The sequence below is a fragment of the Protopterus annectens genome, chromosome 12.part0, assembly GCF_019279795.1.
Source record: "Protopterus annectens isolate FY-2018-M chromosome 12.part0, PAN1.0, whole genome shotgun sequence".
Classification (NCBI taxonomy): Eukaryota; Metazoa; Chordata; order Ceratodontiformes; family Protopteridae; genus Protopterus; species Protopterus annectens.
Genome location: NC_056746.1, coordinates 131,190,793 through 131,217,720, shown reverse-complemented (window position 1 = coordinate 131,217,720; position 26,928 = coordinate 131,190,793).

Sequence of the window (26,928 nt, the reverse complement as noted above, 5' to 3'; positions counted from 1 at the left end):
TTTCTCAAAATAAATAAATACATACATTTTAAAAAGTATACTTATTTTATGCATATATTTATTTTCTGATAAATCATTTACTCCAGTTACTGTAGCTCACTGGATGCAAGACCATGAAATTAATTCAAAATAGTGTGTCAGCTCATTCTAGGATACATGCACACACACACACACACACACACACACACACACACACACACACACACACACACACACACACACACACCATGTGATGCACATTTTGAGGATTATTGAATCACCTACAGCACATCATTGGAAGTATGGGGCAACTGAACCACCCATCAACAACCCACACAGACATGGGGAGGATGTGAAAACTCATCGGAGAACACACTCAAGCTGAACAGTGAACTGGAACATCACCACTGGCCTTATAAACTGTATCATTGACATTACATGTGTGGTTTTTGGCCTTAAGTGTCTTTAGCAAATGAGAACTGCTACATATGAGTTAGGCCAGTGCCTGGAACACCTCCTGTCACTGGAGAGAGAAGCTATAACTACTACCATTGCAGAGTTTCTAATTTCTCGCTGCTACCCAAGTGCTGTTCTATTTTATCTTAAAAGTAATACTTATGTATTACTTAAAACTATTTGATTCACATGCACAATAATATCCAGCAATGCCTAATAAAAAAATGTTCTGTGCCCTAACATTTCCAAATTTTATGTTAACATTCTGCTATCAGCTGGTCCAGTGTGGTTACCAAAGGCATCATTACTGGATACTCTGTGCACATCTTCAAATGGCTGATTGCAAGTATCAAAGTTGCATTGGTTAAATATATCCTCAGTTGGTCCAGTGTGGTTACCAAAGGCATCATTACTGTATACTCTGTGCACATCTTCAAATGTCTGACTGCAAGTATCAAACTTGCATTGGTTAAATATATCCTTCCTGTGCTGGCATTGCTTTCTTTTCTCTGTATACAGCTTCACCATCTCTGTGATCCCATTAACTTTGTTGTCTAAATTATTTTAATCTGTGTACTGCTACAACACCCAAGTCTCTAAATGTAAGCCCTTACTCCAATTTATACAAATCACGATTCATTCAGAGAAGCTCTTGGGATGTAATGAGTTGCTTTTCTACTGCATGCTCTGAACACGCAGCACTACGAGGCTGTCTCCACATTTAGTGAACAATACGTTAACTGAATACAAGGACACACATCAAATCATCCTTTGTCTGACTAACATAAGGCAGTCATTTTCATTTACATTCATTTGGCCTGTTATTAAACTGATGTCTTTCTGTAAAATATAAGGCCTCATTTTTGGCCTGTTTCTTAACTTACTCCACCTAAAAAATAAAAAACTGCTGCATGATGTTCTGGATATTTAATTAATGACTTCAGGGGTGTACTCTATTCAGTGAAAAATGTGCTTGCAGTCTATATACGTGCAGGTTACAAAATACAGACCACTAGTAACAATTAATTTGTCAGGAACAGTCATTAAAATCATAACACTGACAACCATGTATGTGGGTTGTTTGGCTTTAACAGCATATGACAAATTAACACTGCTGCTAAGTTTTCCACAGTGCTCTTGGAGTACAAATTTATAACCACAAGCTGGGTTTTACATGTGGTCTCAATGTTTTGAATTTAGATGTTTTGAGTATTGGGTGTTTTGAAGTGTAACCAGATGGTATCATTCATGAATTACTAGCTCTGTACTTTCTTTTACCCTTATTAAAAATTATAAGCATTTAAAAAGCATTTAAAACAAAATAATAAAACATTTTACTTAAAGAATATGAGCATTACTTTTATTTTATTTTATTTATTTTTATTTTATTTAACATTTGTTGACCGGGAAAGTCCGACTAGGTTCCACAGATCCTGTTTTCAGCAGAGGCCCGGGGAGAAATGCTCCAGAAGCATCCCGTTTGAAAATGACACTAAAGTTGCATCGAATATTGTCTTTATGGTCCTTCTACTATCACTAACTGCAAATTCCTGCAGTCTATCTACCTCTGACTTTTAAGCCCATTTTGCAGTTGCAAAAGGCTCACATGCAAAATTTATAGTTGTAAGCTCAAGTTCTTGGCTGGAGGCTGTCTCTTTTCATATGCAGTCCATGATTTTGTTTCACTCTTCACTGACCATAAAGTCTACTGAAATCTCATTTAAAAAAGCAAAGAATAACTAAATTGCATTGTTGTATTAAACATTTAGGCAAGAGTCACAGAACTTGAAAAAAAAACTCCAGGAAGTTGTCCTGGGGTAATAAAACACTGAGAAATATTCAGTTGATATTATGCTTTCAGCTAAATCCCTGCTTCTGTTTTGCTAAAGGAATCATGGAGCTTCATTTCATGTTGACTCAAGATGTAGAATACAGATAATATACTTCAAAGCAAAGTTAAGTACATATTAAAAAATGTTAAAGTACAGATAAGGTAACATAATCTTTACCAGGAAGAAACAATTTAAGGAGCTCCAAGCTTAGCTAATATGTGTTTGTCTGAAAGAATAATTTTCCAAATAGTCTGGAACAGCTTTTTCACCTTTTTTAACTTTACTGCATTTTTACTGAAAGAACAGTTCCGTGTTTTGCATAGTTTTTCTCATGGAAAACCAAAAACAGTGAGGCAGAAACTCTAACCTCTGTACCTACCAGACAACCTACAGGTTGTTCCATGACATGTATTTGACCATTATGACAAGAAATCTATTGGTTACTTTAGTCAAAGTTTCAGTATGTCTGAAATGGCTGTGCCACAGATGCTGTGCTTTCAGTTCTGGTTTGTGCTACTTGAAGAAGAGGGTGGAGGTGAGATTTATTTCTGTTCTCTACCTTCTCTATATTCTCTGAGTTCATGTGACCTTGTAATAAACATATAAAAATAATAGAATTTTGAGATATATTTCATATTGGCTTCATACTCCTGCACTATCTTTACTTATGTATACTAACCTTAGCCCTATCCTTAACTCCAGTCCTAGCAATAATGCTAATGTTAACCCTTAACCCTATCCTTAACCCTAACACCAACCATCATGCTCACCTATACCTAACCCCGACCTTGACCCAGTCCTATTACCCATGCATATTCTCACAAGGTACATGAAAAGTCCCAGCCAAATCAATATTCCAGCTCAGCTGCAATCTATAATTGAGATTTTTGGACTTGACATCCCATAGTCCGAAATTTAAACTTTGACATGTTGACATTCACCTATATTTGTGGACTTACTGAATTATACTACATTGAGCAGCATAATAAATATGGGGTATCACTATAAAATCAAAATAAAACATTGAAAAAGAGGAAAAGAAAATAAAGAACCAAGAATTATAAGCAGAAGGGCAAAGTATGCATCCAGCTTGAGAGGATAACAAGGACAAACATTAGTATGTGAATTATGGGAATTAGGATAAATAAAAGGGGTGATTTGTGAAACAAATGGACAGCAGTTCAACTATCTTCAGGCAGAACAGTCTTGTAACCTAGGCAACAGTGTAGGTCATGCAGAGTGCTACTGCTTTTATGTCAAGACAGGCAACAGCCTGACATCAGTCCTTGACAGCTGTCAGAGTTACAGTGATGAGCATCAGCCAGTCATTAACTAAAAGGGAGAGCTGGACAGTACAGTGCCTCATTCATCTGCTTTATTTTAAGCAGATAGTTAAAATAGAGCACAAGTGCCCATTTCAGCCAGAAACTAGGTACAAAATAATCTAATAGAGTAAAATGAGGTGCAAAACTTAAATACAGGTAAATGTTTAATGAACAGATATGAATATCAAATGCACATGTGATAAACAGAAAGCAAATATAGTATGCATGAAAAATAAATGCACAAAAAAGAAAGAAAGAAAGAAAGATAGAAAGAAAGAAAGATTAACCTAAAATCAGAAATGTTACAAAACAACACAGCATCTGAGACATTTAGCAACATGAGCTGCATGGATGTTGGCAGCTTTTTGAAAGATTTGATTAAATGAGGAAAAGCATGTAACAATGACCTCAGTAAGGGTAATATAAAGAATAAAGACATCATCATTTTTATTTTTAATGAAAAGCTACACCAAAGGTGTTAGAGAGATGGAACTAAAGTCTTTATGAGATAATCATTACTAGACACCATTTGATAATGGCAGTGTAGAAAAGCAAAAAACCCAAATCTGCATATGAAAGACATAAATAACCCAACCAGAAAGAATCTGGCAAAAAATATCCATACATACATGCATACATAGGTGTACAAAGATATAGAAAGATATTTACTACCTCCCTTTAACAAAGTATCATGGAGGATATGCAAACTGAAAAAAAATGTTTCGGCATACTCTCTCATAAATGCAGAGTGCTATCCAGGTCATTAATAAGGCTGCTCTATAAAGCTATGAATCAAGTGGATTCAGAGATGAATGTCTGGAGACCTGAATGCCAACATTTAAAAAAAAAATCAGAGTGCAGAATATTAAATCAAGCTTGTTCTACAGGTAAATACAAGCAAATTCATGTATTTTTGGAGGTGGGCAAAGCTCTCTGCAACTCATGTCATAGGGAGTTGACAACTGAACGCTTATGATAATATTAAAAATAAATAACAATAAACGTAATGGATCTGAAAAGCTTTTCAAAACCAATATTGGCAATCAAGAGGGGTTATCAGACTCATGTTGACACTTTCTTAAACTGTGGAGATTGCTGCATAACTTAGGACGTGTCACTGAAAAGGCATAGAGTACAACTGTATTCGGCATTAGTTTAATGACTTTAAGTACAATATTTTGTTATATAAGTTAAAACCAAAACTTTAAGTATGATGTGAAATCTAACTGGATGCCAATTCATTCACCACCACAGAACATACTTTTACAGACTTGTGAATGGCCTGAAAAGTTGAGGCCAAAATTGTATGCGGAGTAAGTACATCCATTCCATTAAAAATGTTGCTGGTTTTAAGAAAATGCCCAGTCTTATTGAATATATGTTTATGTCATGATTTTTGCTATTTGTATGCAAGCATTGAAAAAGTAACATCTTAAGGAATATATGATATTATTGCTTGATAAGGGACATTTTACATATGTGGGACTGACAAAATGTATGAAGAAAAAGGAATTTTTGATATTAGTACTGCCCTATACTGTGCTTCATCTAATGAGATGTCAATGGGTGGGAAGAAATAGCCAGGGAATTGTTATGGCTAGGCTTGTATAGGCCCTAGGGCTGATAGCCTAGTACCAACCTATGAACCTATGAACCTATGAAATGTGGGCTGTACAAATTTAGAGTTAAAAGAGTGATAACAAAAAGTGAGACTGCAGAAACAATACAGTCTGTGCTCTGGTTCAGTCATAATATTATTCTGATGATGACGACTTTATTTTGATAACGACAACTTTATCTCCCACAAAACTGATTATGGTAAGAGGGATGACAGCCATACTTCACTTACTACCATCAGATTTTATAGCAAAATCTGAAGCTGGTTGAGGCCTGTGTCATATTCCATGGTCATTGATCATGGGTCATCTCTAAAGAGGTATGTTGTTCAACTAACAGCAAGACTTACAAAACTGAGCAGTCTTTGAATCTGGAACGGGTCAGACAATTCTCTGACCAAATGCAGAGGTTTCCACGTTTTATACCAGAGACATCCCATATACCAGTGGAAACTGGAGCCAAGAAACCCAAATCTGCTGCTAAAATGATCCATCTATAAAGAACAATTGCCAGTTTATCTTAGCAGAAGATAAACATTTCTAAAAAACTTAAGCTCTGTCTGTTTTTACCCGAGCAAGACATTCTAGTGTGAAAACTGCCCATCTACATATCTAATGGATTATGTTATATAGTGTTGTCTGACAAAGATCAAGAATGCACTCTGGCTTTATGAAATCCCAGGTAAGCTACCTAGAACTTCTTGGTAAGAAATAACAATTAAACACAATAAAAGTGAAAGTGATGTGTGATTGTTAATAAATGCTGTCACTGAAAACTGCTTTAGTACAAAGTTATAAAAAATATGCTATTGAACCAAATGTTTTCTTTTTTTAAACATTAATTTCATACAAGGAGTCATTAGCATAGAAAAATGGTAGAATACCTTTCATAATATATAGGGTTATGATCAGGTCTCCGATCATAACTGGCTTATTACATGTTTGAGACATGGATGCCAAGAAATTCACCTCAAGAACCAAAGATTGGAGAGACAATCATAATTCTTTGCAGTACATAAGGATTTAGCTGTTCCATGCACTACTAGTTACACAAAACTTAAATTAAGAAAAAAAATGAAATTGTTTGTGCTGGTAAAGCAATGGGGAAGTGATTGATGTTCTTGTGTATTCTTAGTGTAAAGGAAGTTGTTTGAATCAAAAGATTAGTTGTAATGTAGTAGACAGCAGGCAGAAACAGGAGTTGAAATGAAGCTGTTTCATGTCCTGCTGCTGCTGCTGTTCATTGGCTGGCACTGTCAGCATTTAGAGTCAGACTCAATGTTAAGAGTACACGTGGGTGCTTAACAGTTGTTAAGCACTTTTCTAAGCATAGTTAAGGCCGAGTCTCATGCTGGGATAGTGCTGAACCAAGATGCAATATAACTGGTTAAAGCATAATCATGATGTTCCGTGCACTACAAATGCATAAGACTATACGGTAAACATTCCACTGTGAACTACATTTAATTTCCAGTTAAAGACGGTCTTAGCTCCTCCCCTCATAAATTCTGCCTCTGACATAGAGGATTATGACTGGGTCTCCTATCGTAACTGTTTGATGTTTGAGACATGGATGCCAAGAAATTCACTTAAGGGATGAATCTTAGCATCTATGTTGAGAATACATAATAGTGGGTTAGGATCGTAGATGAAATCATAATTCTTTGAAGTGCATGGAGTTTTATCTGCGTCATATACTACTAGTTACAGCAGAAAAGAAAACAGTGACAAGTTTTGCTGGCTTTCAAAGCTGGTAAAGCATTTAGTGAGTACTGTCAGATAGAAAGCAATGCACTTCTTAGGTCAGGGCAAGATGTTGAGATAAATTCAGGGACATATTACAAGCAGAAATGAAGTTGTTTTAACTTCTGCCATGGTTGTTTACATGCCTAGAATGAGACCAAATCTTAACAGCATTTGGGGGATGGTTTACAAATGTTAAGACTGGGTTTCATGCTACAGAAGTGCTTATCTAATCTGCCTTTTTGCTGATATTGGAGTGTAATTACAGCACTCCATGTACTACATTACATTCATGCACTGATAATACTATTACAAATGTTCTCTTAACACTTGGATTTCATTTAACTATTTTTAAAGTATTTGGACTATTACATCCATGATGTAAAAATGGAGTTTGCTTGGCAGACTAATTTGTCATTTGGTTGTCTCTGTAAGTTAGTTAAGGTTAGACGGTTGGGGAGGTGAGAGTGGAGTGGGGATATGAGTGAGGACACAGGATAGGGGAAGTAGGAGATGGAAGTTATATAAGGTTAGATCTACAGTAGGGGGGTTGCCTTTGGCACTGTAGACATGTTGGTAGGATGGCCTATGGTATCTAGGCGATTGAGTAGGACATTAGACTTTGTTGTAAAGGAGCACTGGGACTTTTCGTACAGGAATCAGGCTTGTTTCTGTGGTGATGGTGCACATCTTAGCAGCACTGGTTTAGCCATGTTCAGTGTTCAGATGTTCCTATTTTTTGCAGGATTTGTTTGGGAGATAGTTGATTAGGCATTCAAGGGGTGGAACAGCCTGGTGGGTGGAAGAAGAGCCCTAGTAGTTGTTCAAGGGGTAGATTCTTCACCCCATCTTGCTGTGTTTCAGTTGGCACTCTCATCAGATGCAGTGAGTGGTAATATCCTGCCAGGTGGAGTTAAATTCTGACTAGTGAGCAGTGGAATGCTGCTGTAAGTTTGTGATGAGTGGTCTGATATGTTTCCTAGTTTCTGTAAGATTCTATTGCTGAAGTTATTATCAAAATATTTATGAAACATGTGACCTGTCTATCATGCTGCCAATTTGGCTGTATGGTATGGTAATACTGGATGTGTTTTACTTATCAGTAAAGTTGGTCATTATTGATGTGTTGACATGTGCTAATAAACTGGTCACAAAGTCATGATAGTTGCCAAGTTGTTTGATTGGTGAGGGAGGGTGACAATATATATACATATATATATATATATATATATATATATATATATATATATATATATATATATATATATAGGTTCATAGGTGTGCACTAGGCTAATGACCTTGGAACCTTTACAAGCCTAGCCCATATGATTACCCTGGCATTTTGCCACTCAACCTTAGTTCTTAGTGCCTCTGTCAAGTAGAGCCACTGGAGTGATCCCCGGGGTGAATTTTCTATTTCCCATCCACTCATCAAGATTTCTCTTGAAGAAGGCCAGTGAGGTGCTCTGCTTGACATGCATGGGAAGTCTATTCCATAGCAGGGGCAGTCTCTGGGTTATGAACCTGTCCCTCCAGCATGTTCTGTTGATTGTGGTAATGAGGTTGAGGTCTCTGGAGCATGTGGGGTGGAGGGATTGGGATTTCTTTAGATGTAGCATTTCTAACAGAGCTGGGTCAGACATGGCTTTGTAAGTCAAGCAGAGATTGCCTCTAAGTAGGTGATAAGAGACAGAGAATAGTTTTTGAGTCTGTCCATAAAGGACAAGTGTTTAAGGCCTAGGATCCTCTTTGTGAGGTACTTTTGCGGCCTCTCCAGTTGTTGCAGGTGTCTAGTGAGGTACATGCCAAATGGGCCATTGTACTCGATGATTGGCCTAATGAGGGAAGAGTAGAGGGAGACAATGACGTCTTTCTTCCTGGATGAAAAAACCCTTAGTAATGAGATGTGCCACATAGAAGGACTTTCTGACCACAGTGGCAATGTGGTGGTCAAAAGAGAGGTTGCTGTCAACCTGTGTTCCCAGATCTCATATAACACCTTCTGTGTTCAGTGGACTACCATCAATGTGGTAATTCAAGGGAATCAGGTTTTTTCAAAAGGGGATGAAGACACTTTTTTTGACATTGAGCTTAAGACCATGGTTCTGACACCAGTCGTTGGTCTCATTGAGGCCTTTCTGTAGGATGTCAGCATCACTTGGGGAGTTAATAATAACTCACAACTTGCAATCATCTGTGAACTTTGTCAGCCAGAGTCCCTTTGTGTTGGCTTGGACTTTAGAGAAGTAGATACCAAACAGGAGAGGACCAAGGACCGAACCCTGTGGGACTCCACTCGTGAATGGTTGGTAGTCTGACTTGGAGTCAGCTACTTTCACACTGTGGGTTCTATCTGTGAGCCAGTTTGCAACCCACCTAGTGATATATGGGTTGATGCCTAGCTTAGTAAGTTTTTCTATGATTTCTGAGTGGGGAATGGTATCAAAGGCCTTGGCCAGATCAAGGCAGGCTGTATAACCCACCTTACATTCATCCACAGCTCTGGTGACTGACTCAAAGATGTTGACCAAGTTGAGCAGGCATGATCTACCCTTCACAAAACCAAACTGTGTAGGATCCAGAGTTTGGAGATTCCCTATATCCTTGTTTATTAGGTCCATGATGATGATTTCCATAGCTCTGCATATCAGACTCATCAGGCTAATGGGGCGATAGTTCCCAGGGTCTGTAGTCTCTCCTCCTTTGTGGAGAGGGATGACTGTAGCAGTTCACCATTCGGTAGGGACAAAGCCTGAGGTGAGTCTGTGATTGAACAGGGCACACAGGTGAGGTGCTAGTTCACTCTGTAGTTCATGTAGAACACAGCCAGGGATACTGTCAGGTCCCATAGAAGCTGTATTCTTGGCCTTGGACAGTGTTGTTTTAACCTATGCAGCAGTACTACTGGGTGTCTGGCAATCTACTGGTATTGTGACTGGTCCTTTGGGAGTGGAGAGAAGGGTAAAGTTAGCACTGAATCTGTCAGCCAGTATATTTGCAATATCTGTTGGCTCGATATAGGAGCTACCATTGTGCAGTAGCTCAGAGCAAATCTGGGTATTGCCATGGAGATTCTTTACATAACTATAAAAGGTGTTGTGGTTGTCTTTACTATCTGCTGCAATTCTGTTTTCTTAGCTAGCTTTAGAGAATTTGATGAGGGATCTCAACCTTTTGTTGAGGCTGATAAAGGAGTTTTTCCAGTCTTGGGACTTCACCTTATTCTGCATCAGTTTCCTCCTTCTGTTGTAAAGTTTGTTTATGGCAGGGGACCACCAAATGGGCTTCCTTTTTTTTCAGGAGAACATCTTAGTTCTATTGGGTATGGCGAGATCCATGCATTTGTGTATGTGTTCGTACAGTGCATTGGTGTATGATTTGGTGGTCATGCAACTATTCTCCATTTGCATGGGTGCCGTGAAGTTAGCCACCTCTGTTTTTAGGAGCCCAAAGTTAGCTTTTAGAGAAGCTTTTCATGGTTACCTTTGTAGGGTAGGTGGGAGGGTTGTGGATTTCCAAGATGTTTAGCTTGTGATCAAATCTAACCAGGGAGGAGTTGGCTATTGGTGTAGAGCAACGGCCGGTCACCCATGTTAGTAATGACCAGGTCAAGGATGTTGCTACCTCTAGTGGGGGTAAGAACGACCTGGTCCAGGGAACTGGAATTAATGAATTCCAGAAAGCGTTGGACAAGTGTATTGGTACGTGAGTAGTTTTTCCAGTTAATGCTTTACCAGAAAGCTCATCCAGACTCTGCTACACTTTGCTGTGAAGGAAAGGTTAGTTTGCTTTCATTTTTTGTATTGTGTATATTTTAAATACTGTAGTTTGTTTTCTTTACCTTGTGTTTTACTTGCATTCTGCTTTAACAGCATATTAAAACCTCAAAAGAGACCACAGCTCTCTCTCTCTTCTGAGTCATTTTTTTCTCACCCTCCCACCCAGTCACAGTTGTCTTGTTAAATACCACTGTCTTTCTAGTTGCCTGCCTCTTATGTTAATCTAACCATATATCTCATTTCCTCTCTACTTTCACTGGTTTGTGTGAGTAATCACTAAATCAAAAACCCCTCCCCTTCAACTATTTAAATTTATTGACCATCCTACTGTATTCCATAGTACCGGAATACAAAACTGACCACCCCTTTCAACCCATCTAAAATAATAAAAATAGTAACTCTCCACTAAACCTTAACTTTTTAAACAGGCAAAACTTAAGTTACCTACTTTCACGTCTAACTTCTCTAGTGTACACTGCAGTGTGCATTTTTTTTCATCTTAACTTTAAGCATCCCTTTGACTAGCACTTTCTCTAATACCTGCTGGAAAGCACTAGGAAGCCTTAAACTAATACAAGCACTCAACTCTCCTTGTTAATAAGGAGAAATTAATAGTAGGCTCTAAACAGCCTATAATTGCAAAGTACCTTGCTAAGGTAAGGAAAAACAGCTCCTGTAATTTACAAAAAAAAAAAAAAAAGCACCAAACCAGGCATGTCCAAGGGTCAGCTTCCGGTGATTTCTCCTGTCCAACTGGTGAATCTGGGCACACTGGGGCAATGCAGCAATTGCCTCATGTACACAGACAACCCTCTCCTCCTACCACCTGACACTACAATCTGTGAGAGATGCACTTACATAGCCAAAATGGAAGCAAAGCTCTCTCCACCCAAGATTGTGCTAGACAGTCAAGAGGAGAAGGTTAGCACCCACAATTCACCTCAAGCAACACATAGCCCTTCGAAACCCACACCACCAACACCCACATATAGCAACACTAAATCCACATATGCAGAGGCCCTTAACTGTAACTTGCCCAAGCAACAAGGACCTCTGAAGCTGAAACGCAAGCAAACACCAGTCACAACCAAAGTGTCACATAGTTCACAACACCTGTGTGCCACCCAGCAACAGCCCCTAAGGCAAGACAATGTACCTAACACTTTAGTCATAGGTGACTCTATAGTCCGGCACACTGATGTCCCTCTCACCAGGTTGAACAAGGAGAAAATTACAGTCAGCTGCCTGTCGGGTGCCAGGATCCGCCACATAACGCATGCACTCAAGTCACTCCACAACAAGTACAAATAGGACTCTGTCATTGTCCATGTTGGAGTGAATGACTTGAGACGTACCTCCCTGGACTACATGAAAAGAGACATGGAAGAGTTCTTGGATCATGTGGCCCAGGCAGGTATGACCCTAGCCCTGAGTAGCATCCTGCCTTCACCCAGAATGATACCACAATATAAGGACAAAATGATTGACTTCAACAATTGGCTAAGCTTCTGGTGTCATTCAAAGGGGATCCAGTATCTGTCTGCCTGGGACGACATGATTGACAGACCACGATGCTTTGCCAGAGATGGTCTGCACCTGTCGCCCCTGGGATTCAGGTTACTGGCTAAGGCTCTTGCCACCCCTATAGTGCATTTTTTAGGCAAAGTTCAAAGGACAAAACCACCACCGTAACAGGTACAAGCATGCAAAATCTGAAGGTAATGCTACTCAATGCTAGAAGTCTAAACCTCAAAACGCACTCTCTCGAGGCACTCCTAAAAATGGAGAACATCGATATCTGTGCAGTAACTGAGACCTGGTTTAAGGCTCCAGAGTGCACCCCTGCAATACCAGGGTACAACTCTTACCACACTTTTCGGCCACCAAAGCAGGACCAAAACACTAAAGGTGGAGGAGTGTCAATATTCACCAAGGATATTCACACCACCAGGCTAGTTGCCCAACACAATGCGTCTGAAATTCTCCAGGTACAACTAACACTAGGTAAGACTGCAATCTAAATTATAGCTTGCTACAGATCCCCCACCATACCCCAAGATTCTCACTACACCTTTCCAAACACCTCAGGTTTCGTGCCCACTGAGTGGCGCACAGCTACAGTTATCCCACTCCACAAGGGGGGATCCACCTTGGATCCCGGAAACTACCGTCCCATCAGTCTGACAATCCTTATCTGCAAGGCCATGGAGCGTATTATCATGGAACTTATAAACAAAGATATTGGCAACCTTCAAACACTGGACACCACCCAGTTTGGGTTCGTGAAGGGCCGATCTTGTCTCCTGAACTTGATTGACTTCTTCGAATCAGTCTCCAGAGCCATGGACAAGGGTAAGGTGGTCCACACAGCCTATCTAGACCTTGCCAAGGCCTTTGACACCATCCCCTACTCTGGAATCATAGATAAACTTACTAAGCTGGGCATTAATCCCTACATCACCCAATGGGTTGCTAACTGGCTTACTGATAGAACCCACACTGTAAAAGTAGCCAATTCCAAATCCAGCACCAGACAAGTGACAAGTGGAGTACCTCAGGGTTCAGTCCTGGGACCGCTCTTGTTTGGCATCTACTTCTCTGAAGTACAGGCCAACACTAAGGGACTCTGGATAACAAAGTTTGCAGATGACTGCAAACTGGGAACCATTACTGAATCCCCAAATGATGTGGATACTCTACAAAAGGGCCTTACAGAAACAGATGCTTGGTGCCAGAGCCATGGGCTCAAGCTCAATGCCAAGAAATGTATAGTTATCCCCTTTGGGAAAAAACATGTATCTGTGAATTACCATATAGGTGGCAGTACACTAAACACCGAAAGTGTGATAAGAGACTTAGGGACACAGGTGGACAGCAGTCTCACCTTCGATAACCACATCACCACAACAGTCAGGAAATCCTTCTATGTGGCACACCTCATCACTAAGGGCTTTTCATCCAGAAAAAAGGAGGTCATTGTCCCACTGTACTCATCCCTTATTAGACCCATTATAGAATACAATGCCCCATTTGGTATGTACCTCTCAAGACATCTGCAACAACTGGAAAGGCCACAGAAATACCTCACTAAAAGAATCCACAGGCCTAAAGCAGATGCCCTATGCTGACCGCCTTAAAAAACTCCAGCTATACTCTGTCACATATTGTCTACTCAGAGGCGATCTTTGCTTAACATACAAGGCCATGTCAAACCCAGAGCTGCTGGACATGCTACACTTAAAGAAATCTCAATCCCTCAGAGCCACACGCTCCAGGGAGCTAAACCTTGTCATCACAATAAACAAAACATGCTGGAGGGATAGGTTCCTGACCCAGAGACTCCCCAGACTCTGGAATAGATTGCCCATACATGTCAAGCAGAGTGCCTCTTTGGTCCTCTTCAAAAGGAACCTTGACGATTGGATGGGAGAAAGGAAGTTCATCCCGGGGATCACGTCAGTCACCCTGCTAGACAGGGGTCCAGGGAAGTAAATAGTGTGGGAAGAAATAGCCAGGGAATTGTTATGGCTAGGCTTGTATAGGCCCTAGGGCTGATAGCCTAGTACCAACCTATGAACCTATGGAGGGATAGTTGAAGTCGTCCAGTATGAGAGTGTTTGGTTAGACCCTAATATTCTCCAGTGTGCTTAGGAATGTGGAGTGTGAATCTTGGGACCTGGTTGGGGATCTATAGCAGGCTATGACCTGAATCGCTGGCTTACCCAATGTTAGCTGCACCTGAAGTATCTCAGATACGTTATGTTGGGCTGCCAGTCTGGAGGTGTGCGCATCCTTTATGAATATGGAAAAAAAAATATATATATATATATATATATATATATATATATATATATATATATATATATATATTTTTTTTTTTTTGGTAAAGAAGTACAACTTATTTTACCTATATTATTAGCTGTTATTTCATCTCAGTCTTTATTTAAGTTAACAGAGTGATATATAACTTGACTTCATAAGAAGGTTTGCCTTCTGTCTGTATTCATATTGCTCCAAAGTAGACTATTCCATTCCATTTTGATTTCCAATTTCAGTATCTCGAGACCATAAAGTCGAATTTTTAAAATTGTGAAACTCCATAACCGTGAATCCGGAAATGTCGAATTCACGGTTATGATGTTCCGGTATTTGTCGCGGGATGTAGTGTGTTCAGCATGTACGATTTAGTATGTGGATTTAGCTGGTATGTAAGGTAAGTGGGTATTTTGTTGGGTTTTAGGTATGTGTTTGAGTGCATGTGAGTGTGTTTGGAAGTTTTATGTGTGGGTTAGGGTCGGCAGGTAAAAGTATGTATGAGTATTTAAGTGTTGAAAGTGGTGGTGTTTGTGTATTTGTGATGTGTGTGTGTGCGAGGGCACTGCAGACTGCGTAGTGATGAGTTTGCTGTCTTTTTCTGTTTGGTGCGATCTCGGAGTTAGTATATATAAGTGGGAGGGTGTGGGGGACACAGCCCGCCACATGGGTGGTGCAGGGCGGCTTGCCCCCCCCTGCTTATATGTAGTGTAGATTTGTTGATTTGTGTTTTTGTGTTTGTGTGTGTTTTGTTTATTTACTGTAGTGTGGGTAGGATGGTGTGCATGTTGTGTGGTGTATGGTGTGTTTATGTTCGCGATTTTGTGTTTTGCGGTTTTGGGGTTTCGGGATTTCAAGTGTTCGACTTTATGGTCTTGAGATACTGAAATTTGAGATTTCACTATTTCAGGATTATAAAGTGGAACCCTTGCAATGCACATGAGGTTGGATTCTTGTCCTGCCCCCTTTATTAAACTTCTTCCCTTATGTTAGACTTATTTTTCCTCGGCTCATACTTGCACTACCTATTTTAGTGTCCTTGATCCACTTATGTTCCTGTAATCCACTTTTACCCCTGATTCATATTATTTGCAATTATTTGCATGTTTGGGCTAAATGCTGCTGTGCTGAGGAAAATACTTCATTTAAACATGTTTTCTCCAAATCCTGCTTATGTATCAAATATACCAAAGTGCACCTTAGTTATACACTGAGTACCAGACTTACATACTGTGCACATTCTTTCTTAAATATCTTACATCATTAATGCAACTCATCACTGAAATGCAGAAATTTAGCCAGTGCTCCCATTATATGAAGTTTTTGTAATACCTTATATTTTAACTTGCCTCCTCCTTTCATTCAGTGCATAAAGTTTTCTTTTTTTAGTATAATTTTTAGAGTAATATTTTTAGAGTTTATAACCTGAGTATTATATATATTTTTTTACCAATGCTTTCACTTTATGTGATTTTACATGCCTTTTTATATATGTTTAACATTGTCACTATTCATGTTTGGAGCTTTTCTCCCCGGGCCTCTACTGAAAATGGACATATATCCAGTTAGACCAGCCCGGTCAACAAATGTAAAATAAATAAATAAATAAATAAATACATTTTTTCCTTGCTCAAGTCTTACTTCAAAGAATTCTGATACATACTACACTTCATATTGGCTGCTTTACACTAAATCTGCTTTATGTTCTTACTGAGGACAGGGTGTCTTATACAGGACACAGTAACAGTAAAGAAGTTTCATTTGTGTCCTTAGTCAGGCCATGGGCAGTGATGGGAGTAACACATTACAAAAGTAATGCATTACTTTAATATATTATAATTTCTAGTAACTAGTAATATAATCCATTTCTTTTTCAAAATAGTAATGAAATAATAGTAATATATTACTTTTTTAGTAACTAGTAATGTAAGTGTGCATTACTTTTGCTTAAGTCAGTACTAGCAGGAGACCTCCCGTCCCATCCTCAACCACAGGTGTTGGTTCCTCTAGTCTTCTCTAGAGAAATTCCACCACCCCATGCCCTCATGGAGCACCTGCTCCAAAACAGCAGTTTGGCTAAAGCAATACATCAAAATTGTAGCCACACAAAGGCTATAAATGAGAATATAGCCATACCACCAAAAAATGCTGATTGAATAGACAGTTGTCTAAAGCCACAACCATTCCTCTAAACTTCTGAAATTTGATGAAAAATAATGCAATTCTTTTTTAAAATGTCATGAAATTATGAGTGGCCCTTTAACTCACTTGCACCTATAACGGTACATCTGTAATATTTAGAAATGTGTACTGTAGTGAAAAACCCTTCACCCCGCATAGCTGCTAAAGATTGTTATTGCTACATATGCATAAACAAGGTTGTTAAACTCCTTGATGGGGTGTATTTTACAGTCCATAGTTAAATGCTATGTCTGCCAGTAGAACAAAAACAAAAAAAATGTTTAAATCCTAACATTCCACTGTGATTGCTTACCTATTTTAACTCATAAATATAAAACTCCACCATGTAGAGTGCAGTAGATTGTGTGCTGTCTGCTTTCACCCTAACATCCAGTAAAAAAATATATATATTATTTTGAAATAATTCCATTCTTGTAATTCTCCATGGTAATGCACACACAGTGAGCTGAACAGTTGTCTGACATCATCACAGAAGTAACAATTCAGCTGAGGGGGGTGTCTGTTCATCTCATGAACCTGTTCTCTGGATTATTTTGTCATTCTTTTGGTTCCCATGCTGCAATATTTAAAATCTGTCAAACAGATTGGGACTATTTAGTGAGATAAAGAATTAATTTGTATATGCTTAGCTCTCAACTTTTAACAACTAGAATCAGGCACATCATGGACACCTAAAAACACTGAACCTGCGTATTTATTTATTTATTTATTTAGTTGTTTCATTTAAAAGGTATGCATTTCCCTATTAAATGGCATCATATCCACTAATCAGAGAAAAAGGAACACAGTTGCATCATATGCAATCAAAGAAAAAATAACACAGTTGGATTAAAAAAAATGTATTCACAAGCAGCGTATGTGTACGTGTGTGCATGTATGCGTGTATGTGTGTATAAGTCTGGCCTCTGTGTGTGAGTGAGCTGGTGATATAGGATTAGTCTACATCTAAAACTTCTAAGTGCAAATAATCTAGGCAAAACCATAAATAATGGGGGATAAATGTCCAAATTAAAGTTCAGATTGTAAGTATTGCTATTAAAAACCCAGAATGCTGTTAGAATAACATTTTTTTCATTAGCATACATTTTCTGATGAACATGAAGTCTGAAACTCAAATGTCTGTCACCCCAATGATTTGCCAGAAAACTAGAAATTTCATGTGGAATAGATTAAGCATACAAGGCAAAAATCTGTACATTCAGCAAAAATCTGGGTCAGTGTTTTCAAAGTTTCAAGTATGAGTTGTGCTAGCTAAACTCAGTGTACTGCTTTATGGAGGGGAACTTAGAAGTTATTATAGTTATACTAGAAGGCAAATGTTTTATGCAGTACCCAAAGGCAAAAAAATGTAGCATTATTTTATTGTCATAATACTAAGTGATCAGAAAGATGTCTGTACATGTTTTAAATGGACAAAGTTATCTTCTTTTGGCTTTTCCTGATTAGGGGTCACCACAGCAGATCACCAGTCTGCTCATGATTGGCAGTGGAGTTTTATGATGTCAAGTTGCCAGCCTGGTGCGCAACCTTCCACAGAAGGCACACACCCACACTCAGGGCCAATTAAGAGTGAGCAATCCACCTACAGCATGTCTTTGGGATGAAACCCATGTAACCTCAGGGAGGACATGCAGACTCTGCACAGAAGGCACCCCAGCCAAGGATCAAACCAGAAAACCTGTTGTTGTGAGGAGGCAATGCTAACCGCTGCACCACCGTGGCCTCCTATAAATGGACAAAGTTATAATGATGCAAAAAGCATAGAGATGTGTGAAGCACTCTGGGAATGTTTTACATTGCCAGAAAATCCACTGTTTTTGCACCACACACACAAAAGGTATTGCATCATGTCTGTGTTACAGTATTTTGTGCTACACACACACACACACACACACACACACACACACACACACACACACACACACACACACACACACACACACACACACACAACTGGCAGCTTACTGTGGCACTTTTTTCTTTTCTTGTAGATGTACACACCATCTTTTTCTAAACTTGTAGATAGTTTAAATATGTGCTGTAAATCCTACTGTTCATGCTGTCGGTAACACAGCACAAATGCAGCCTACAGGATCCAAAATGTGACTTAACAGTAGAATGTTGCTAGAGGTTTGCTAGGCAAAATATCTCTTCATATAAGTAAAATATGATCAATGTTTGATGTAAATGCTGTGAAACAACATACTTCATTAAATATTGAAGAAGGAATGCTTCATTGCACTAGAGGGTATATACTAAGGTGGTGTGGAGAGGAGGTTGTGGATTTGATGATGTTTCTGCAGGATGCTAAAGGGAACCAGTGCCACTGTGAAGCCATGTTCAGAATTTTTAATATACCTCATTCTGATAAGAAAAGCATAAATTAAAACAATATATATCAAAACATACTTTCTTCTGGTACTGTGTGTATGTGAGGGAGAGCATGGCAGAGGAAATGATTACCCTGCTGCTTTGCTGTTACTTTTTTATTTATCATTTGTTAACCAGGAAACTCCGACTTGGAACAAAGCCGATTTTCAGTGGTGGCCCGGGGGGAAAAACTCCAGACACATGCCTTTGTAACGTGGGAAGAAACCGGAGCACCCTGAGGAAGACCACACAAACTCAGGGAGGACATGTAGTCTCCACACAGAAGGCACCCCAGCTGAGAATCAAACTGGAGAACCTCTTGCTGTGAGGTGGCAATGCTACCACTGCACTGTAATACATTGCTTTAACACTGCGAGAAGGTGAAAGCTAATGATGACCAGACTCTGGCCTTGCCCTGGCACTGTGGGACTCCCACCCAGTAAAACACCCCCTAACAGTGAGACAATTCTAGCCAGCTAGAGATTATTTCCTTACCTTGCCATATAATAAATGGTATTTCTTCTCCATACCACTGTCAATCAGAACTGAACTCACCACTCATCAGTTTAATACCCAGTGCTCCAACTCACTGCACCAAGCAGGACCTTTCAAGTGGATTTATGTTTAACCAACTTATGTCTTGACAATTTTTTATGTTCTATTTAAAATTCTTTTTGCATTTCAATTTTTCTGGTGCTGAAAGTAAACAAAATATGACAAATTTTTATAGGTATTGTGTTTCTGGTTGTGTATGGTTTGGTTTAATTATTATTTGTGACTCTAGCTATAAAGACTAGTCTGCTGGAGTTGTTCAGCTGTTAAATGCTATTCATCATCATTGTAACACTTAATATGCATGTGATTATTTGTGTGAGTAAATCTCAATATTATAATCGATAAACTATACTTATGTAAAAGTAACATATTACTTTAGCTAGTAACTAGTAATAATAATATATCACGTTTTTAGAAAAGTAATAAGTACTAGTAATGTATTACTTTCACTGAAAAGTGACTAGTAATAGTAATTTATTACTTTCATAAGTAACTAGCACAACACTTGCTATGGGTAACACTTAAAATGATCTATTCCAAGCAATTCCCCACAATTTCTTTTTATAGTTTTGTAGTTTGACATCATTTGTCCATCAAGCATGTGTTCTTCGTCAGATATAAAAAAAAACACTAGATATTTTATTGTGATGCTGTCTGTTTAAACATGGTCCTAATATTGTACATATATCATGCACTTTTTCGGTTTTAGTAAATCTTAGCAATTCTTGCAATTTGTGCAATGCTTTCTTTTGGGAGTTGTTCTGCAGTTCATATACTATAACCGTCCAACATTTGCTTTGCTGGACATTGAATCCCAGAAGTAAAACATCAGCATAGTAATTGAAATTCCAGGTTTCAGCCTTTGCTTCTTAATCAATATGGCAAGACCCTTTAATGGTGACTACAGGCCCTAGAGCCTTGTTGTAGTGTATGACTTGTAGCAGAAGGCCTGTAGTAGGTACATTGGATTTGTGATGATGTAGTGGTGAGTGATGATGTTTATCACTTTGAAAATAAATTATTAAACCTGCGTGTTTCAGTGGTATTTGCCTTCACAGATTTATCTTCTGCTGCTTTTAATGGAGTGAAATGGGTAGCATTAGCCTGTTTCTGAGCAAAAACTGCTCACTGGTATCTCTTGCATTGTATCAATCAACAAATGAAAAATTATGCATTTTCTAATGGTTCTTGTACAAGTAGGGAGGTTAGAGTTTACTCATTACACTGACTGATAATATGCATTGATGGTCTAGAAACACACAATTATGCCAATAGACAGCAAGAAAATCAATGTTGTTCTTTTAACCTTTTACCTTGTAAAAGGCAAACACTATACAGGTCAGGAGGGTTATACAGGAGAATGAAATCAAGGCAGAATGCAGCAGCTCAGTGAGATGTTGATGAATTCATTAATACCATGGCTGAATTAGATGAGCAGATGTTATATATCACAAGCACAGATACTAATGCAACTGAACAGCAGGATAAATCCACTGGGCAGTTTCATTTGTAACGATTATATAAGAAGCAATGGAGTGAAAACTGTGTTTTTTCCAAGTTGTGACACTGCATTACATTATGAAATAACAGGACAGGATTCTTTTGAAATAGTTTATAATGGTTTGCATTCCATGGGGGCAATCGATGTGGTGTGTGTGTGTGTGTGTGTGTGTGTGTGTGTGTGTGTGTGTGTGTGTGTGTGTGTGTGTGTGTGTGCATATGCACGCACGTGTGTGTGTGTGTGTGTGTGTGTGTGTGTGTGTGTGTGTGTGTGTGTGTGTGTGTGTGTGTGTGTGTGTGTGTGTGTGTCTATTTGTGTGTTTGTGTTTGGGTCTATTATATTTGTCTTTTGTGTAAAAATTAGCATACATCCCACAGAGGACTGCTATCCCATGCAGGACAAGTTTTAATTTTTACATCCATTGCTTTTTGGGTTAGGCTCCCCTCTGTCCCTGAATAACGTAGGGCATGCATTAGAAAATGAAAGAAAGAAAGAAATAAATAAAGAAAGAGAGAAAGAAAGAAAGAAAGAAAGAAAGAAAGAAAGAAAGAAAGAAAGAAAGAAAGAGAGAAAGAGAGAGAGAGAGACATGGTCTGGCATAAAATGGATACACTCTAATTTCCAAAGATGTCCTAGTTAAAAGCAGGTCTACCTGGACTCTAAGGTTTAAACTCGCTATATACACATCATGCATCTGTTTGTAGATGGAGTCAAAGGTAAGTGAGTTATAAACATTCACAAATGAAAAAAATAATATTCTATATTTACCTAAAGGGCAAAATTGACATGAACTGCAATCCATCAGGTTATTCACACCTACCGACACAGGTGCATATGAGCAAACAGTGCAGTACACATTCAATTAATTGTTTAGTACTTATTTTTTAAAAGGATCATTCATTAATTCACTCATCCATCCTCTCTCTATGAATATCCATATAAAACAGTGCAGGGTAACATGGCAGTTCTTCCCTTAATGGGTACAAGGTTTAGGAAATCCTCCTGAGCAGAAAACAACCCACCAGAGGATGGATGCTTATACACATACACATAGACATGCAAACACACATATATGTGCACCCCCCCCCACTGACACACACACACTTTTTTCACTTATTCTCATTGTCACATGCCATTTACAGCATCCCCAGTTCACCTACTGTACAGGTGTCTCTAGAAGAAGTACATTTTTTTAGATTTTTTTTTAAATGTTTTCTAACAATCTTACCAAAGTTATATGATTCAATCCCATTTTAGTAAGATATTGTAGTATACTCAGTGATGTTCAAGGTGAAGGCAGAAATGTCTTGTTCTGTCCTTGTTTTCATATTATTGCTGTATTACATACACCTTAACATTTAGGAAAAGTGCTCATCTCTCATAAGGAAATAATTTATTTTATTTTATTTATTTTACATTTGTTTACCGGGAAAGTCTGACTGGAACAAGGCCCATTTACAGCGGTGGCCCGGGGAGAAAAGCTCCATAACATAACAGTACAAATACAGCAAATGACAAGAAACCAGACTGCTCACCCGGAAGCCTGCTAGTGAAACTAAAACTCACATACTTTGAGCAGATAATGTGAAGACAGGGTTCACTAGAGAAAACACCGATGCTGGAAAAGATTAAAGGCAGAACGAGAAGGGGAGACCGAGGCTAAGGTGGATAGTCAGCAATAGTGAGGCGGTTAATATGAATTCAAAAGAACTAAAAGAAGAGTTTCTGGCAAACAGGCCAGGTGTGCTAAAGTCCTTGAGGTCACAAAGAGTTGGGTTTGACTAAATGACTAAGCAACAACATACCACTCCAAATATTTCACTTGTGCGCCTTAGAAATATGCGGATCATTTTTGCTTTTATTACCTATAGCCAAAAAACTCAGTTTTTAGGAGGAGTATTCCTATCGCTAAGCATGCTGTGTAAAAAAAAAAAAACTCTGTAGTCTTGAAATTGTAGACATTGTTGGCTCTTTTAGTGAAATTATTTATTGGAAATGCTGCAAAAGAAATACTCAGTTCTATACATTGAATATGCCTGGCTATGTCCTTGGTGATTCATCTAATAAGCCATGTATGTAATGGTGTCTTCCTAAAAGAATCATAAAGGCATGACATGAATATATAATGTAAGGAGGGCCGTGGCATCAGTGATACATCAAGATACTCTGGGCAGCAAGGTCAAATGGGTCCTAGAAAACCGTCCTGATATTAAGGTTGCAGGAAGCGATATGGATCCTTCTGAATTGTTTTAAACTATGCAAAATGATACAGTTGCAGCGTTGTTTGTAATTTGTCTGCAAATATGGAAAATGCAAGAGTAGCCACTGGATTAGAAAATGTAATTTGATATTCCAATCACAAAAAGGGCACTAAAACTACTGAAATTACTTAACAATTCCTCTCGTAATGCTCATGGAGTCTGCAAGCTAGTAATATGTGGACCAGGAACTGTTAAATATAAAAACGGCTTTTAGAAGGAGGAAAGGCACCAGAAATCAAAGTGCTACTATCTGCTACATAATTAAGTGAAATCAATCAAGTCCAAGAAGAATATTTGCTTTTTCTTTATTGACATCTCTAGAGCTTTTGACTGTGTGGAACATAACACATTGTGCCAGTTATCGCACAAATAAAGATACTTTGTCATCATATCTTCCTTGTAAGGAATCTTTAACCTGAACAGGAAGTAGCAGTTAGTACTGAAATGGAATACGTGATGTGTTCAAAACTGTCAAAGGAGTGCTACAAGGCTGTATATCGTCACCTTATGTATTTAATGCATATGCTAAATACATCATGTAAATGCTGGGTTAGATGAAATAGATATGTAATCAAACTTGCCAGGAAAAAGATTGACAGCCTCAGAAATGCTGATTATGCCACTCAGAAGGATGAAGGTAAAGAAGAATCGAACAGACTGTTGATAAACATTAAACCTGAACGTGTACAAGCATACTCGCTGCTAACAAAAAAAAAAAAAAAAATATGGCATCTATCAATGTTTGCCAATAAGCATGGAAGGAGAGGAGGAAATGACATATTTTATTTTCCTTTAGTCAAAGATCTGTACAGATGGTAATTGCAGCCAGGTATTTAAGGTATGCTTACTTTTTCAAATGTATTATGGATTTCCCAGGAATTAAATCATCTTCATCATCATCATCGGCAACCCCGTTTTTCCCATTTTCTACATGGGATCGCTGTGTCATGTCAACTGCCAACACATCGTTTTATTCAATGCCACTCCTGTACCTTCTTCGACCTTCATGCCTGACTGTCACAGGTCTTCTCGCACAAAATCCTTCCACCTCTTTGCTGGGTGTCCTCATTTCCTCTTGTCTTCTTCCTCTCTGTCCCAAATCTTCTTCACTAGATTGTTTTCTGCTTTTCTGTACATGCGTCTGAACCACTGTAATCTGTTCTCTTTGACCTTTTCTGCAGTTGGAGCTGCTTTGGATTCTACTCTTATGTCCTCATTTCCTTGTCTGTCCCACAGTGTACATCCTTCCACCTATCTCAGGTTCTTCACTTCCATCACCTCTAGTTTCCTCAAATGGCCTGCCTTTCCTGCTCAGGTTTCTGTACCATACAGTGTACTGGTTGCACCACTGTTTTGTGTGCCTTACATTTCAGTTTCTTTGGAATTCTTCTGCCATACACTCCACTTGACACTCAATACCAATTGATTGTAGCCCCTATGATTTTAGCTTCGACCTTCTCATTCAGACTTCTATTCTTCTCAATCACTCCTCCCAGATAATTGAAGCTGTTAACCCATTTTATTATTTCCCTTTTATCTCAAATCCCAGCTTCATGTGAGTTCCCCTATTTGACATTACAACTAATTTATCTGTACTCAGTTTTATCCTCTTTGCCTTTGCCTTAAGTTTTGCATTCCATTCCCATATCCTTTGCTAAAGTTCTTGCTCAAAGTCTGCCTACAATTCAATTTCATCTGCATATAGCAACTTCGTTGATCTAACCCCCTGACCGATTTGTTAATGTAGTCCATCACCAGTATGAACAGCAGTGGGCTCAGAGCTGAACCTTGATGCACACTCACTCCCACTGGGAAGCTGTCTGTGAGACCAAACATTGCCCATATTTGAGTCACTGGTTCTTGTACATGGCTTGCACTAATTATTCCAGTGTTTCCTGGGACTTTGAACCACTGCATGACTGCCCAAATAACCTTATCATATGCTTTCTCCAAGTCTACGAATGACTAGTTGGACACTTTTCTCGTCTCTAGCTTCTTCTCAAGTATCTGTTTCTCTGCAAACACTGGGTCAGTTGTGTTGCATCCTGATCTGTATCCAAACTGCCCATCTGTCATCCTACTTTCTACTACTGTGTGTATTCATTAATCAGACACCCTCTCCATAACTTTCATAAAATGTAACAGAAGTTTGATACCTCTGTACAGCTCACATTTGTGAATGTCCACTTTGTTCTTGAATACTAACATTAATATGCTTATTCTCCAGTCATCTGGGATACTCCTTTCTCTTCATACTGCTGTGAATACCCTCAGGAGCCATTTCCACCCTATCTAACCCAACATCTTTATCATATCTCTTGTCATCTCGTCTGAGCATGCTGCTTTCCCTGACTTAATTTTCCTTACTGTTCTTCTGTGGTGAAACTTCTGAGGAGTTTTCTTCATTTAGCAGCTGCTGAAAGTACTTCATCCATCTGTCTTTGATGTCCCATGAACTGGAAGGCAGGTTGCTGCTGGCTTTCCTTATAAAGGGTGTCTGACTGTCTTCTTTCTCTTTCTGTCTTTGTAACATGATATAGTTTATTTATACCATCTACTGAGTCACTTGCCAGAAGCTGGTGGGGTGCATCTGATGCCTTGTTCTTCATTATTGCAACTCCTTTCTTAGCCTTTTTATTAACCAATCAGTTTTCCTTGCTAGCCTGGTCACTTTTTATTAACCAATCAGTATTCCTTGCTAGCCTGGTCCCTTTTTATTAACCAATCAGTATTCCTTGATAGCCTGGTCCCTTTTTATTAACCAATCAGTATTCCTTGCTAGCCTGGTCCCTTTTTATTAACCAATCAGTATTCCTTGCTAGCCTGGTGTATATTTTCGGGCTCCTGCTTTTTCCTGTACTCATTATTTCTTTTTGGTGACTTCCTGGACTTCTGTATTTCACCACAAGATTTCCTTGTGTACCTTATTTTCAAACCTGGCTTGGTTGCATACCTATTTTGTAGTCCTCACACATGCTTTTGAGGTGTGGGCATTCTTCTTCTGCTCCTCCTATTACTTCTTCTTCTTCTTGACATGCTAGAGCCCTGAGTAATTCCTTCAGTTGTTGTGCTTTCTCTCCAGTCAATGTCCAGGTTTTCAGTCTAGTCTCTGTTGACTTGAGAGCCCTGTCTGGCCTCTGTTTGCAGCTGATTGTAGCAACTAGTGGCTTTGCTGTGAGCAAACTTTCTGAACCATGTGTTGGCTACCATCAAGGGTTGGTATAAAGGGATTGAGGGTTGGTATAATGGTTAGTGTGCTTATGTCACAGACACAAGGTACAGGATTTGATTCTCACCTATGAAAGGGAAATTGGCTAGACTTAGAATGGCCTACAATAGCAACTATCCAACAATTTATCAATTAACCTGGTTCTCTATACAAGGAGTTTGTTGGGCTTGGTTGACATAATGGTAAAGGTCTTCACGACAGGGACACAAGGTACAGTGTTTGATTCTGACCTCTGGTCACTATCTGGTTATTAGTTATGCTTGTAAT